The sequence below is a fragment of the Suncus etruscus genome, chromosome 7 (assembly GCF_024139225.1).
Source record: "Suncus etruscus isolate mSunEtr1 chromosome 7, mSunEtr1.pri.cur, whole genome shotgun sequence".
Lineage (NCBI taxonomy): Eukaryota > Metazoa > Chordata > Mammalia > Eulipotyphla > Soricidae > Suncus > Suncus etruscus.
In genome coordinates this window covers 52,669,988-52,683,513 of record NC_064854.1, presented here as the reverse complement: position 1 = coordinate 52,683,513, position 13,526 = coordinate 52,669,988, and positions in this window count along the sequence as shown.

Below are 13,526 nucleotides of genomic sequence, written 5' to 3'. Positions count from 1 at the left end.
GGATCCGCGCGCGGGACCGACTCCGGGCGCACCGGGGCGGGGCGGGGCGGCGGCTCGGGCGAGCGAGCGAACGAGCGAGCGAACGAGCGAGCGATCGGCTCCCACCCACGGCGCGGACGCAGCTCCGACACGGACACACCGGCCCCAGCGCGCGCCCGCGAGACTCTACCGCGCCGGCGCCGCCGCGCCCCCCGCACGTCACCGCGCGCGACACCGCCCCGTGATGTCACCGCGCGCGCCGCCCGCGCGCGATCCTCGGCGCTTCCGGCGTCGGCCAGCCTTAGAATGCTACTTGCAGGCCACGCCCCCAATCTAGCCACGCCCACACGGGGGTACCTTAGGCCCCGCTCGCTCTCTCGCTCGCGCCAGCAGGGCCCGAGGCCCCGCCCATTTCCTCCCCGTGCTCCCGCTCGCGCCGGCCACGCCCCTCGCGCAGGGCCCGCCCTGTAGGTCACGCCCCGAGACAGGCCACGCCCTCTTCCTGAGCGGGGCGCGGCCCAACTAGGTCAGCGCAAGGTGATCCCGTGCCCGTCGGCCCTGCACCCCGCGGTCGAACCGGCTGCTTCCGGCTGCTTTCCACCCCCTGCAGATCGGGCGGGGAGATTAAAGCCCCGGGTTCAGGACCGAGCCGGTGGCGGGGGCCCGGAGTCAGTCCCAGGTCGGCCCTCGCCTGAGGGGGCTTAGAGAGGTCGCGAGGCGCTCCCCGGGCACCCCTGACACCAGTGGAGTCTTTGATTTTTTTTTTTTCTTTTTTAATGATTTAGTGAGTTGGGGGGCTACACTTGTTTCTGCGCTGAGGGATCACCCCTTGGGGCTCAAGGAACCCTATCTATGGGATGCCTGGGCTTGAACCCGGCTTAGATACATGCGTGCAGGGCAAAAGCGCCTTCTCCTCTCTGCTAGGCCCTGAACCTCTAAGGAAGCTTTTTTAAAACTTCTACCATCTCGAGGCCAGGAAACTTGCTTTTTGGAAGCAGTGGTTTTCTGCTCCATTGTTTGAGGAGACAGGAACTAAAATGATCTTTTTTTTATAGGACTTTTTTTTAACAACCAAATCACAGTGACAACGTTGTTCACTGTGGGAGTTTCAATAATACTTTTACTTGATCTCTTCATGTAATTCTTCTTTGTCTTCTGGAGGGTGACAAACAAAACAATATTGTTTTTTTGCCTGATGATATATTTTCTAATACGTAAACGAAAGGACTCCAGCGTACATGTAAGACCTTTGTCCTTTAAAGGAGAAAACATGGCATAGGACACCCCCCACCCCAAGCACCACCAGGAGTGGTGCCTGAGCACAGAGCCACGAGTCAGTTCTGAGCGCTGCTAGTTGTGATTCAAAAACAAGCTAAAAAACAGTAAAGAAAGCTAGTAAACACTGTTGGAGTCAAGAAAATGACAGGAACATAGGCTTAGCGTTTGAGAATCCTGGGTTCAGTCCCACTTGGTCTCCACAGCATGCAGTCACCCCCAAAGCAATTATTATTAAGAAAGGTCTCAGGCCAGAGCAATAGAATAGCAGGGAGGGTATTTATCTTGCATGTAGACAATCCAGGTTCAATCCTCAGCATCTCATATAGTTCCCAGAGTATAGAGCCAGGAACAAGCCCTGAGCATAACTCAAAACTAGATTTTTTCTTTGACTAGTGGTTCTCAGAGGACAGAAGTGATTTTTTTTTTGGGGGGGGGCCACACCCGGCAGTGCTCAGGGGTTACTCCTGGCTGTCTGCTCAGAAATAGCTCCTGGCAGGCACAGGGGACCATATGGAACACTGGGATTCGAACCAACCATCTTAGGTCCTGGATCGGCTGCTTGCAAGGCAAACACTACTGTGCTATCTCTCCGGGCCCAGATTTTTGCCAAAGATCGACACCTGGTTGACCATGTGCAAAGCCAGTGCCCTCCTCACTGTACTAGATTCTGATACCCATGTGCTTCTTCATGGCTGACATCAAATGGAGAATTATTTTTGTGACAATTTTTGCCATTTAAAAAGAACCTTCTGGGGCCAGAGAGATAGCATGGAGAGATAGTATGAGGAAGGACGGTGGTTCGAATCCCAGCATCCTATATGGTCCCCCGAGCCTGCCAGGAGCGATTTTTGAGCATAGAGCCAGGAGTAACCCAAAAACCAAAAAAATAAAAAGAATCTTCCAGCGGCCAGATTGATAACACAGCAGATAGGGCATTTGCCTTGCACTTAACCAGAGTTTGATCCCCCCGCAGACTGAAGGAGTGATTTCTGAGCACAGTGCAAGAAGTAACCCCTGCTGGGTGTGACCCAAAAACAAAAATATTTTCCATTTTAGGGTAAGATTTCCATACAAACCTTTATATCTGAACCAGCTGCTGTACCAAGAGTGGAACTTGGGCGAGACAGGTTCCAGGCATGCATGGCTTTTGCCTTACAGACTGTACTATCACACACACACACACACACACACACACACACACACACACGCGTGTTTTCTTTTTTTTTTTTTCTTTTTGGGCCACACCCGGTGACGCTCAGGGTTTACTCCTGGCTATGCGCTCAGAAATTGCTCCTGGCTTGGGGGACCATATGGGATGCCAAGGACTCCAAATGCGGTCTGTCCTAGGCCAGTATGGTCAAGTCAGATGCCTTACTCCTTTGTGCTACCACTCCAGCCCTCCCTGTGTGTTCTTTTTTATTTTTTTCATTTTATTTATTTTTATTTTTGTAAAGCCAGTCATCCCTGTGTATTCTTAATTAAGAGATTATAACGCTAGAATCTAATAGGCTTCCTGGCTCTGAGTAACCAAGCTCCTACTATTAATCAATGATACTTTGCTAGTTTTCTAAATTCACTGTTGTCAGAGATTCTTTTGTTGTTGCTGTTGTTGTTGTTGTTGTTGTGTGTTTTTTTTTTTGTGGGTCATACCAGTGGTGTTCAGGTTATTCATGATTCTGTATTTGGATATCATTTCTGGAGGTACTCGGGGACACTTGGTGGTGCCAGGGATCGAACTCTGGTGGGCTGCGTGTAAGGCAAGCACCTTCCCCGCTGTCCTATCGCTCTGACCCTACTGCCAAAGATTCTAGAAACATCTCTAGCCTTTCCTTCTACCAACTAGAATCCCATCATGGTTTCTTTCCCTTTCCACAAAGTTTCAGTTAGTGAGACTCCACGTTCTATCCCTGTTCTAGAAAGAAATTTAGGGCCAGAGAGATAGTACAAGGATTCAGGTAGTACAAGCCTCACACAATAGATCCCAGACTGGCCCTCAGCACCACACAAGGTCCCTAAGCACTGCCCAGAATGAACCCAAAGTACAGAACCAAAGCACTCTGCTCAGGGCACTGCGCACCAAACCTTTTTCCCAAACAACCCTAAAATGAAGAAAACTCATTCAGTAATGGAATATGACCTTTAAACCAGCCCTCTCTCTGGGCTTTGGGTTTTTTGTTTTGCTTTGGGGTTACTCCTGTCTCTGCACTCAGAAATCTCTCTTGGCAGGCTTGGGGGACCATATAGGATGCAAGATCAGCTGTGTGCAAGGCAAATGCCCTACCTGCTGTGTTATCATTCCAGCCCATAGGTGTTGATTTATTTTATTTTATTTTATCTTATTTTATTTTATTTATTTTATTTGGCGATGCTCGGGTTGAGTCCTAACTCTGATCTCAGGAATCACTCTTGGCCATGCTTGAGAAATCATATGGGATGTTGGGGATAGAGCCCGGGTTGACCAAATGCAAGGCAAGAGTGCTCCTCACTCTGATGTTTAATAAAGAAAAGGTGAACTCCTAGAAGGTTCTGGAGAACTGGGCTCCCATTGGGTTGGGTTGTGACTAAGCCTGCAAATCTTGATAGTAATCCCTCGGGCTACTTTGAACTAATGCCCTGAGGAAATGCTTCGAAGGACCATCTTCTTACCCAATTATCTCTGACCTCCTACCGGAGAGAAAAAGGAGAAAGGAAAGGAGAGAAAAGGGGGAAAGGAAACCAGAGATGGTATGTTTCTCTCCATACCAGAGCACCAGAATAAAGAGGGTACTTACCTTGCAGATAGCCATCTTAGGTTATATCCCTGGCACTCCAGATTCCACCAGGAGTGACTTCTGAATGAAGAGCTAGGAGTAAGACTTGAGCACTGCCAGATGTAGCCTCCAAAAAAGATAGAATGGAAGAGGAGGTTGGGATGTGACTCAGGGTTAGAGTCTCCTAGAGTCTCTCTGTTCTGTGTGTGAGGCCCTGGTTTCAATTTCAATTTCCAGACACACACACACACACACACACACACACACACACACACACACACACACGATTGAACATTGGGGAAAGCCTCTGTGTTCAGGGATCATTCCCAGGGGGGCTGGGAGCCCAAGGCAAGGCAAGCACCCTCCCAGTTGTGCTATCTTTCAGCCTCTCTTATCGTCATACTTATGGCAGAGATAAGGACCTGGGAATCCAAGCCTGCTGCAAGCTGGCCTGGAGTCCAAGAATTGGAAGGGTAACAAAGGGTGCTGCTACAAGCAGGGAAATCAAACCTCTGAGATTTCTCCCTCTTTCCCCTGTTCCATCATCATTTGATCTTTCAGAGCTGCAGACCAAGTATATCCACCCCTCATTCCCCAGGAGATAAGAATCCTCATGACCCACCCAGCTCATCTGGACAAGAGCTATGGACAGAAAAGTCATTAATGGGATGTCTAGTCTTTGGAACAGGGGCAATCAGCACCACTTAAGCAGGTAAAAAGAGCTATAAACACTCGAGCTATCTGCACAAACCTCACACAAGCCTCTCTGGCATCTGGATAAAGTGTCCAGTATACCCCCTGCCCTGCCCCATGAAAACTTAACAAATATAAGGGAGGGGCCGGGCGGTGGCGCTGGAGGTAAGGTGCCTGCCTTACCTGCGCTAGCCTAGGAGACGGACCGCGGTTCGATCCCCCGGCGTCCCATATGGTCCCCCAAGCCAGGAGCGACTTCTGAGCGCATAGCCAGGAGTAACCCCTGAGCGTTACCGGGTGTGGCCCAAAAACCAAAAAAAAAAAAAAAAAAAAAACAAATATAAGGGAAGCAGAAGCATGGCCTTTTCTTCTTTTTTTTTTGGGGGGGGGGCCCCACACCTGATGGTGCTCAGGGGTTACTCCTGGCTCTGCTCTCAAAATCGCTCCTGGAAGGCTTGGGGAACCATATGGGATACTGAGATGGAACCAGGGTCTGTCCCGGATGGGCCGCATGGAAGGCAAACAAAGGCCCTGCCACTGTGCTATCGCTCCAGACCAGGAATAGTCTTTTCTGCCTTAGAAACACAAGACTGCTGTGGTTGGAGCAATAGCACAATGGGGAGGGCATTTGTCTTCTAAGCAGCTGACCTGGGTTCTTCGATTCCCAGAATCCTATTATAGTTCATCGAACACCACTAGAAGTGATTTCTAAGCACAGAGCCAGGATTAGCCCCAAGTGTCACTGGGTGTGGTCCCAAAACAAAAGAAAGGAAAAAAGAAAAAGAAACACACAACTGGGGCTGGGATGTGGCTCAGTGGTAGAGGAAGAGAGGGAGGAAAGAAGGGAGGGAGGGAGGGAAGGAAGGAGGGAGGGAAGCAAGGAGGGAGGGAAGCAAGGAAGGAAGGAAGGAAGGAAGGAAGGAAGGAAGGAAGGAAGGAAGGAAGGAAGGAAGGAAGGAAGGAAGGAGGAAAGGATAGGATGGAAGGAAAGGAGGGAAGGCAGGAAGGAAGGAAAGGAAGAAAGGAAGGAAGGAAGGGAGGGTGGGAAGAAGGGAGGGAGGGAGGAAGGGAGGGAGGGAGGGAGGGAGGAAGGAGGAAGGAAGGAAGGAAGGAAGGAAGGAAGGAAGGAAGGAAGGAAGGAAGGAAGGAAGGAAGGAAGGAAGGAAGGAAGGAAGGAAGGAAGGAAGGAAGTTCCTAGTGAACTGAACTAGAGTATTTTGTGTGAGGACTTTTATGAAAGGAAAAGAAGTACCCTTCTGCCTGGCTTTGTCCCACTCATCTTGTCCTCTGACAGGGATGCAGAATGGTGAAGTTAACAGCCCTTTGGATGCCGAGATAACAACCCACCAAAGGTGGTCAGAGTTGGGTATCAGGGAGCAGCATCTTCCTTCCAAGGATTTTTGAGCTGCCAAACTAGACATTGCCTGTATGGAAGGACCAACTTTTGTATCACGTAGGCCAACTGCAGGAAGGAAAACAGCTAAGATTGGAGATTTTTGTCTCTTTAAATGTCATGGTTTCTTTATGATTTGCCACACCTCATGGTACTGTAGCTGTTTGCGTGTCTTGGAATTTCTGCTGAACCTTTGAAATCAGAGGGTAACTAAGCTCATTTCTGGAACCTAGACTGGTACTGGTACCCTCAATCAGTCCTCACTCAGTCACATACTGTGTCTTTGATCAGAGAGAAGGAAGCAAAGGATGTTGAACAAACAATTTCAAGTTTGAGTTTTGCCACAGGAACAGGGCCCACTTAGGAAAGCACTGCTGCTTTCCTAACTAGTGGCCACTGGGCTTTTCTGGGGAAGTGGGTCCCCCCAAGGGTGTCTGGAGCATGCTGGGTAGGCTTCCTCCCTCATGGGCTCTGCTGTCCGGGGGGTTGTGCTGAGCTCACAGGATGTTCGTCTTCTGAGGAAGTTATCAGCTTGTTGAGTAACTGCTGTCAGTCCAGTAGGGCGTGTTTGACTTTACAATCACTTTCCCTTACAGCCCTGCACTTGCCTGTCCTACCCTCCGCTCTGTTCTCATTGTTCCCTTTACATTGTTTTACTTGTGACAGGTTTGACTCAGGTCTGCTCTCTGAGCTTTCAGAAAACTTGGAGCACCCCCAGCATTTTTGGTGAGCCCCACCTTCATTCATGCAACATCATGTATTTGAACACACATGTGCATGTATATATGTGTATCAAATACAACCATAACAGAGATACACGCAGTTGTGTATGCACTTGTGTATGTATGCATGTATGGCAGTTGGACTTGGACATGCCCCTTGGATTCTTTCACTATACTGACTGTTGAACCTGAACGTGTCCCCTGGGACATGTTCCCTTGGACACACCCCTTGATCAAAGGAAAAACTTGGACTGTTGTGGGAGGGCCTAGGTTAGTGACCAGAGCAGGCCGCTGGTCTGCAGTGGGCCAGAGATAAAGCATCAGAGAGCTACTGCCTGTATTGTATCTAGTCCCTTTTCTTCCTTTTTTGTACCAGGGCCACCCCTGGCCACCTCTGGCCAGTGAATTTCCACCTATTTCTCTCTCCCTCCCTCTAAAACCCCCAGGCAGGCAACAACAGTAAGCCTCAGACTTCAAGAAGAATAAAAAATATACTTGGTTCTCTTTTTCTCCTCTCTTCTCTCCCCGGTGGTGGTCACTATATGTTGGCATTCCTGGTTGGGCTCTTAGCCACACCCATCAGCTGGGCCCCACTGGTTCCTGCGAGCCTCATAGCACTGGGCCCTGGCAGCGTTGGGCCGCTGCATGTGCATGAAATGTGTATATAATATGCATGAACCCACACATGTGTAATGTGTTCACATGTATTCATATGTGTGCACAAGTATATTGTGTACTCACCCATGTGTGTAAATAATGTGTGCATTCATGTGTGTATCCAGGCATGGATGATGTACCCGTGTGTATAATGTGTGCATGTGCCTTCATGCATTACATGACGGCTCTGTGTGTACATTACATGTTCATGTCTGAGTGTATATAACATGCGTGCATCTCTGTTTGATGTCTGCATCCATGTGTGTAGAACATATGTAAGCATTCCCTTGCATAGCATGTGTGTCCATGCATGTGTGTAACATGTACATGAATGTGCTGTGTGGGCTCTTTCTCTCCTCCTTCTGGTTCTGTCCACCACCATGATAGTGACCCCCTCAACCTCCACATCCCCCTCTGCCTCCATGTGTCCCTCTCTAGCTGCAATGCCTTCTATTCCTGATCTGGAAGGTGCCTTTAGATTTATGGGCTCTGGGAATCCCTCCTCACAGCTATTCTCCAGCCTGCACAAGACCCTCAATCCAGGTTCCCTCTAGCCCCCTCCCTCCTCTGCCTCACCTCCAGCCCTTGCCCTGATAAACTACTCTATGCAGAAAGTGGCCTGAGTCTATCTGCACATGGTGAGCCTGGACCCCTGAACAAGACTTTCTAGAAGCAAACCCAGTGCTCTGAGGGGAGCCCCAGCAGTGGGGACAGGATAGGCTGCAGTGAGGGCCTGTGACTGCAAGAACATGAGGTGTGGGATAAGTCAGCTAGAGTGTTCTGGAATGAATCTCCAGAAACGATGTCCTCTGTGGCTGATGGAAGATGGCGGGTGACACAGTTTGGCCTTGTTGGTGCATGTCGAGGTACTGGCTGGAATCTGCCGGCACACATGATACCAAGGCATGCAGGGAACTTGGGGTGGGGGTGGGGGACTAGAGGAAGGAGGTACAGGACTTGTGAATCACCAATGCCTAGAGGCTTTATGATTCAACCAATAATAGTCTTTTATTTGGCTTTTGGTTTGTTTGGGGGCCATACTAGTAGTGGTCAAGGGTTACCCCTTGCTCTGTGCTCAGGAATCACTCCTGGTAGTGCTCCAGAAATCAAATCCTGGTAAATTCTGTGCAAGGCAAATATCCTGTCCACTGTACATATTGCTCCAGCCCCTCTTTTCTTTCTTTTTCTTTTTTTCTGTTTTTCTCTTCTCTTTCCTTTTCTCTTTTCTTTCCTCCCTTCCTTCCTCCCTCCCTCCCTCCTTCCTTCCCTCCCTTCTTCCTCCCTTCCTTCCTTCCTTCCTCCCTCCCTCCCTCCCTCCTTCCCTCCTTCCTTCCCTCCCTTCTCCCTCCCTCCCTCCCTCCTTCCCTCCTTCCCTCCTTCCTTCCTTCCTCCCTCCCTCCCTCCTTCCCTCCTTCCTTCCTTCCTCCCTCCCTCCCTCCCTCCTTCCCTCCCTCCCTCCCTTCCTTCCTTCTTCCTTCCTTCCTTTGCCAGTGGGGCTAGAGGCTACTCCTGGCTCTCTACTTAGGACCCCTACAGTGCTAGGGATGAAACCCAAGCTTCCTACATGACAAGTCCACAATTACCCCAGCTGTCTCCGGGGTCCCATTCCCTTTCTCCCCTTAGTCTGTACTTGACTTCTTATGGCTTAGGTCATTTCATTGTTGCCTGTTCATTCTTTGTCCCCAGAGTTGCTGTCACCCTGTATCTCTTCTCCCACTGAACCCAGGAAAATGGTGCCTAATTGTTCCTAATATTCCTAGATGCTTTATCAGTTCTAATGGACCAGAGAGAGCTCAACTGTCTGGAACGTGCCCTTACCTGCCGGAGACTGGGTTTGACCCACGGAACCTGGAGTTGCCCCTGAGTGCTGCCAAGGGTGAGGGTACCCCAAAAATGTGGGGCCACCCCCAGAAGTACTCAGGGCTTACTCTTTGCTCTGTGCTCAGGAACCACTCCTGGCAGGGTTCAGAGTACTCTATGGGATACAAGGAATCAAATTCCAGCCAGGCACATGCAATGTGAGCCTGTTACTCTCTGTTCATTTCTCTGGCCCCACCCCCTATAATGTGTTTGGGCTCAATTGTATTGGGGGGGCATACCTGGTGGCACTCAGGGGTTACTCCTGGCTCTGCTCTCAGAAATGGCTCCTGGCAGGTTCAGAGGACCATATGGAATGCTGGGAATCTAACCCTGGTCCATCCCAGGTCAGCCAATTGCAAGGCAAATGCCCTATTCTCCCATTCACTGTGCTAGCTCTCTGGTCCCAGAATTCAATTGTATGCTTTTGGATGCATACTTGTAATTGTGAATTATGCTGGTTTACTGTTTTATATGTATGAGAAATAGCTTCTAGTAATTTCTATGATAATCCAACTTAGTAAGCTAAATCTTTTATTTTATAAGTTGAGAATAATCAAGGCCAAATTATAAAAATAATATATAAAGCAAGCATTCAGCCAGAGCATCATATCCTGGAAATGTATATTTTTTAAAAAAATTTTTTTTTGTTTTTTAGGCCACACCTGGTTATGCTCGGGGGTTACTCCTGGCTATGCGCTCAGAAATCGCTCCTAAGTTGGGGGACCATATGGGGTGCTGGGGGATTGAACTGCGGTTCGTCCTAGGCTAGAGTGCACAAGGCAGACACCTTAGGGCTCACGCTACCGTTATGGCCCCTAAATTATTTTTATTGCATCCTTATTTATTTATTTATTTATTTATTTATTTATTTATTTATTTATTTATTTATTTATGGTTTATGGGCCACACCCGGTGATGCTCAGGGGTTCCTCCTGGCTTTTCACTCAGGAATTACTACTAGTAGGGTTCTTATGGGATGGATGCCAGGGGCCAAACCCAGGTCATGTAAGGTAAATGCCCTCTCAGCTGGGCTACTCCAGCCCCCTGAAGCATGTATTTAGCCTGCAGGAACCTTAGGTTTGACCCTGACACCACTTTCAAAAAAAAGGGGGGGGGAGGCTAAAAGGAGATAGAGCCTTTGGGGCTGGAGATATAGTAGAGTAGATCTGCCTTACACTGGCTGGCCTTATTCAATTCCAGACATCTATGGTGCCCCCCAAGCTTGCCTGGAGAGATTCCTGAACCAGGAATAACCCATGAGCATGGTTAAATGTGGTCCAAAACAGAGAAAAAGAGAGAGGGGAGAAAAAGAAAAAAGGGGGGGGGGGAGATAAAGAGAGATAAGGGGGCAGGAGCAATAGCACAATGGGTGGCATGTTTGCCTTGCATGAGGCTGACCTGATTTTGATCTCCTGCATCCCATATGGTCCCCTGAGCTTGCCAGGAGTCATTTTTAAGCACAGAGCCAGGAGTAATCCTTGAGAGCCGTGAGGTATGGCCCCAAAATAAAGTAGGAGTGGGTAGAAGGAGAGAAGGGGTAGCAAGCACAGGAGGAAATTCTAGTTCTTGAGGGTCTTTAGGGATGGTAGAAAGTGTGTCCATGGAGATCTGACCTGAACCTTGCACAATTCTGGGATTTCACTCGCTCTTCTCCAAGGATGTCTTGCAGATGAGTATCAGCCCCTGGGGAAATCAGGCACGTCAGGGTCAGAGTGTAGGGCAGGAGGCACCAAACCTCTGCCCCAGGGAATCTGGGGCAGAATACCCGAATTTCCAGCCCCCAGAAAATGCTGCTTGCATCCCAACTGGCCTCACCAGTCCTGCAGATAGCCAGGGGGTTGCTGAGGCAAGGATCAATGGATGCTTTCTAGGGCCTAGGCTCAGAATCTCTCCAGGGTTAAACAGCTGCACCACTCTCACCTGGGACAGAAGTTTGGTGCCTCCTGCCCTACACTCCCACCCTGTTGGCCCTGATTCCCCAGGGGCTGATACTTACCTGGGTAGGAGACTGGGCTGGAATCCTGTACCCCCTTTATGATTGAGTCGCCCTGCCTGTGTTTTTGGCATGAATCTCAGTACCTCCTACACCACCAAAATACTCCAAACTCTCCATCATTCTCCTCCTGTCACTCCTGGTTAGCCCCTTCCCAAGTCCTGCTCCTCTCTGGTCAGTCTGGGAGGTTATTGTTCTCAGACACTGTCCACCCCTTTATTTATTTACATACAATCAGAAGATCCCAAGGTACTTGCCCTTCTCTTTATTTCTTGGTTTTAACAAAGCATCCACTGGATCTAGTCAGTTTGTGGTTAAAAAAAAAGGGGGGGGGTTCCTTTTCGACGACAGAGTAGTGTTCCTTATTTATTTATTTATTTATTTATTTATTTATTTATTTATTTATTTATTTATTTATTTTTGGTTTGCACCTGGCAGCACTCAGGGGTCACTCCTGGCTCTATGCTCAGAAATTGTCCCTGGCAGACACAGGGGACCATTTGGGATGCCGGGATTCGAACTACGGGTCCTTCTGCATGAAAGGCAAATGCCTTACCTCCATGCTATCTCTCCGGCCCCTTCTTTTTGATTTTTAATGTTGTTCTTTTCTTCTTGTTTGGGGCCACACCCAGTGGTGCTTCAAGGCTTATTCCCAGATCTATCCTGGTGGTGCTCAGAGCATATGGGATTCTGAGGTTCAAACCTGGGTCTTCCAGGAATAAGATAAACACCCTCCCCAATGTAAAATCTCTCCTGTGTGTTTTTTTTTTTTTCTTGAGTAACCCCTGAGCATCGCCGAGTGTGGCCCAAAAACCAAAAAAAAAAAAAAAAAAAAAATTAAACCTAGGTGGGCCAGAGAGATAGCATGGAAGTAGAACATTTGCCTTGCATGCAGAAGGTCAGTGGTCCAAACCTTGTCATCCCATATGGTCCCCCGAGCCTGCCAGGAACGATTTCTGAGCGTAGAGCCAGGAGTAACCCCTGAGCGCTGCTGGGTGTGACCCAAAAACCAAAAATAAATAAATTAAAAAACAAAAACAAAAGACAAAAAAGAAACGGTTTGATTCCTCCGGCGTCCCATATGGTCCCCCAAGCCAGGGGTGATTTCTGAGAGCATAGCCCGGAGTAACCCCTAAGAATCACTGGGAGTGGCCCAAAAAACAAAAAAAATTAAAAAAAATAAACCCAGGTAAGCAAAGTGATAGACAGGGGGAGGGCACTTGCCTTGCATGTAGTTAACATGGGTTCGAGATTCAACATCCCACAAGGTCCTCCTCTCCCAGCCCTGCCAGGAGTGATCCCTGAGTGGAGAGCCAGGAGTCAGTACTGAATATCATCAGGTGTAGCTTAAAAAAGAAATCAAGGGGCCGGGAAGGTGGCACTAGAGATAAGGTGTCTGCCTTACAAGCGCTAGCCAAGGAACGGACCACGGTTCGATCCCCCGGTGTCCCATATGGTCCCCCCAAGCCAGGGGCGATTTCTGAGCACATAGCCAGGAGTAACCCCTGAGCGTCAAACGGGTGTGGCCCAAAAACAAAAAAAAAAAAAATCAAAACTTATTCATAGAGTGCAGTCACTTGATTGGGGTGGGGGAGGTGTCAGGGCCACACTTGGCAATGTTCAGGGCTTACTTCTGTCTTAGCACTCAGGAATTATACCAGGCAGGCTTAGGGGACTATCTGGTGTAATTATCACACATCAGCCGTGTGCAAGGCAGACACCTTCCCCTCTGTGCTATAGCTCCGACCCTTTATTCTTGAGTATGGTCGTATCCACAAGCAAAAAGGAGGAGAAACCATGATGCTGTTTCTTCTACTCTTCTTTCCTCCCCTTTTCTCCTTTAGGCTGAGATAAAGCTTTGCTGATTACACCTTGATTTGTTGTTGTTGTTGTTGTTGTTGTTGTTTTGGGGCCATACCAGTTATGCTCGAGAATTACTCCTGGCTCTACACTCAGGAATTGCTCCTGGTGGGCTTGGTGGACCTTATGGGATGCTGGGAATTGAACAAGGTCAGCCACATGCAAGGCAAGCAACTTACCTGCTGTACTATGGGCTCCAGGTTCACATCTTGATTGGAAAGGGGCCATGTGGAGTCACATCCAGGGATGTTCAGAGCTTTCTGCAGGCTCTGCACTCAGGGATTATTGCTGGCAGTGCTCAGGGGACCCTATAGGGCGCCAGGGATCAAATCCAGGTCAGC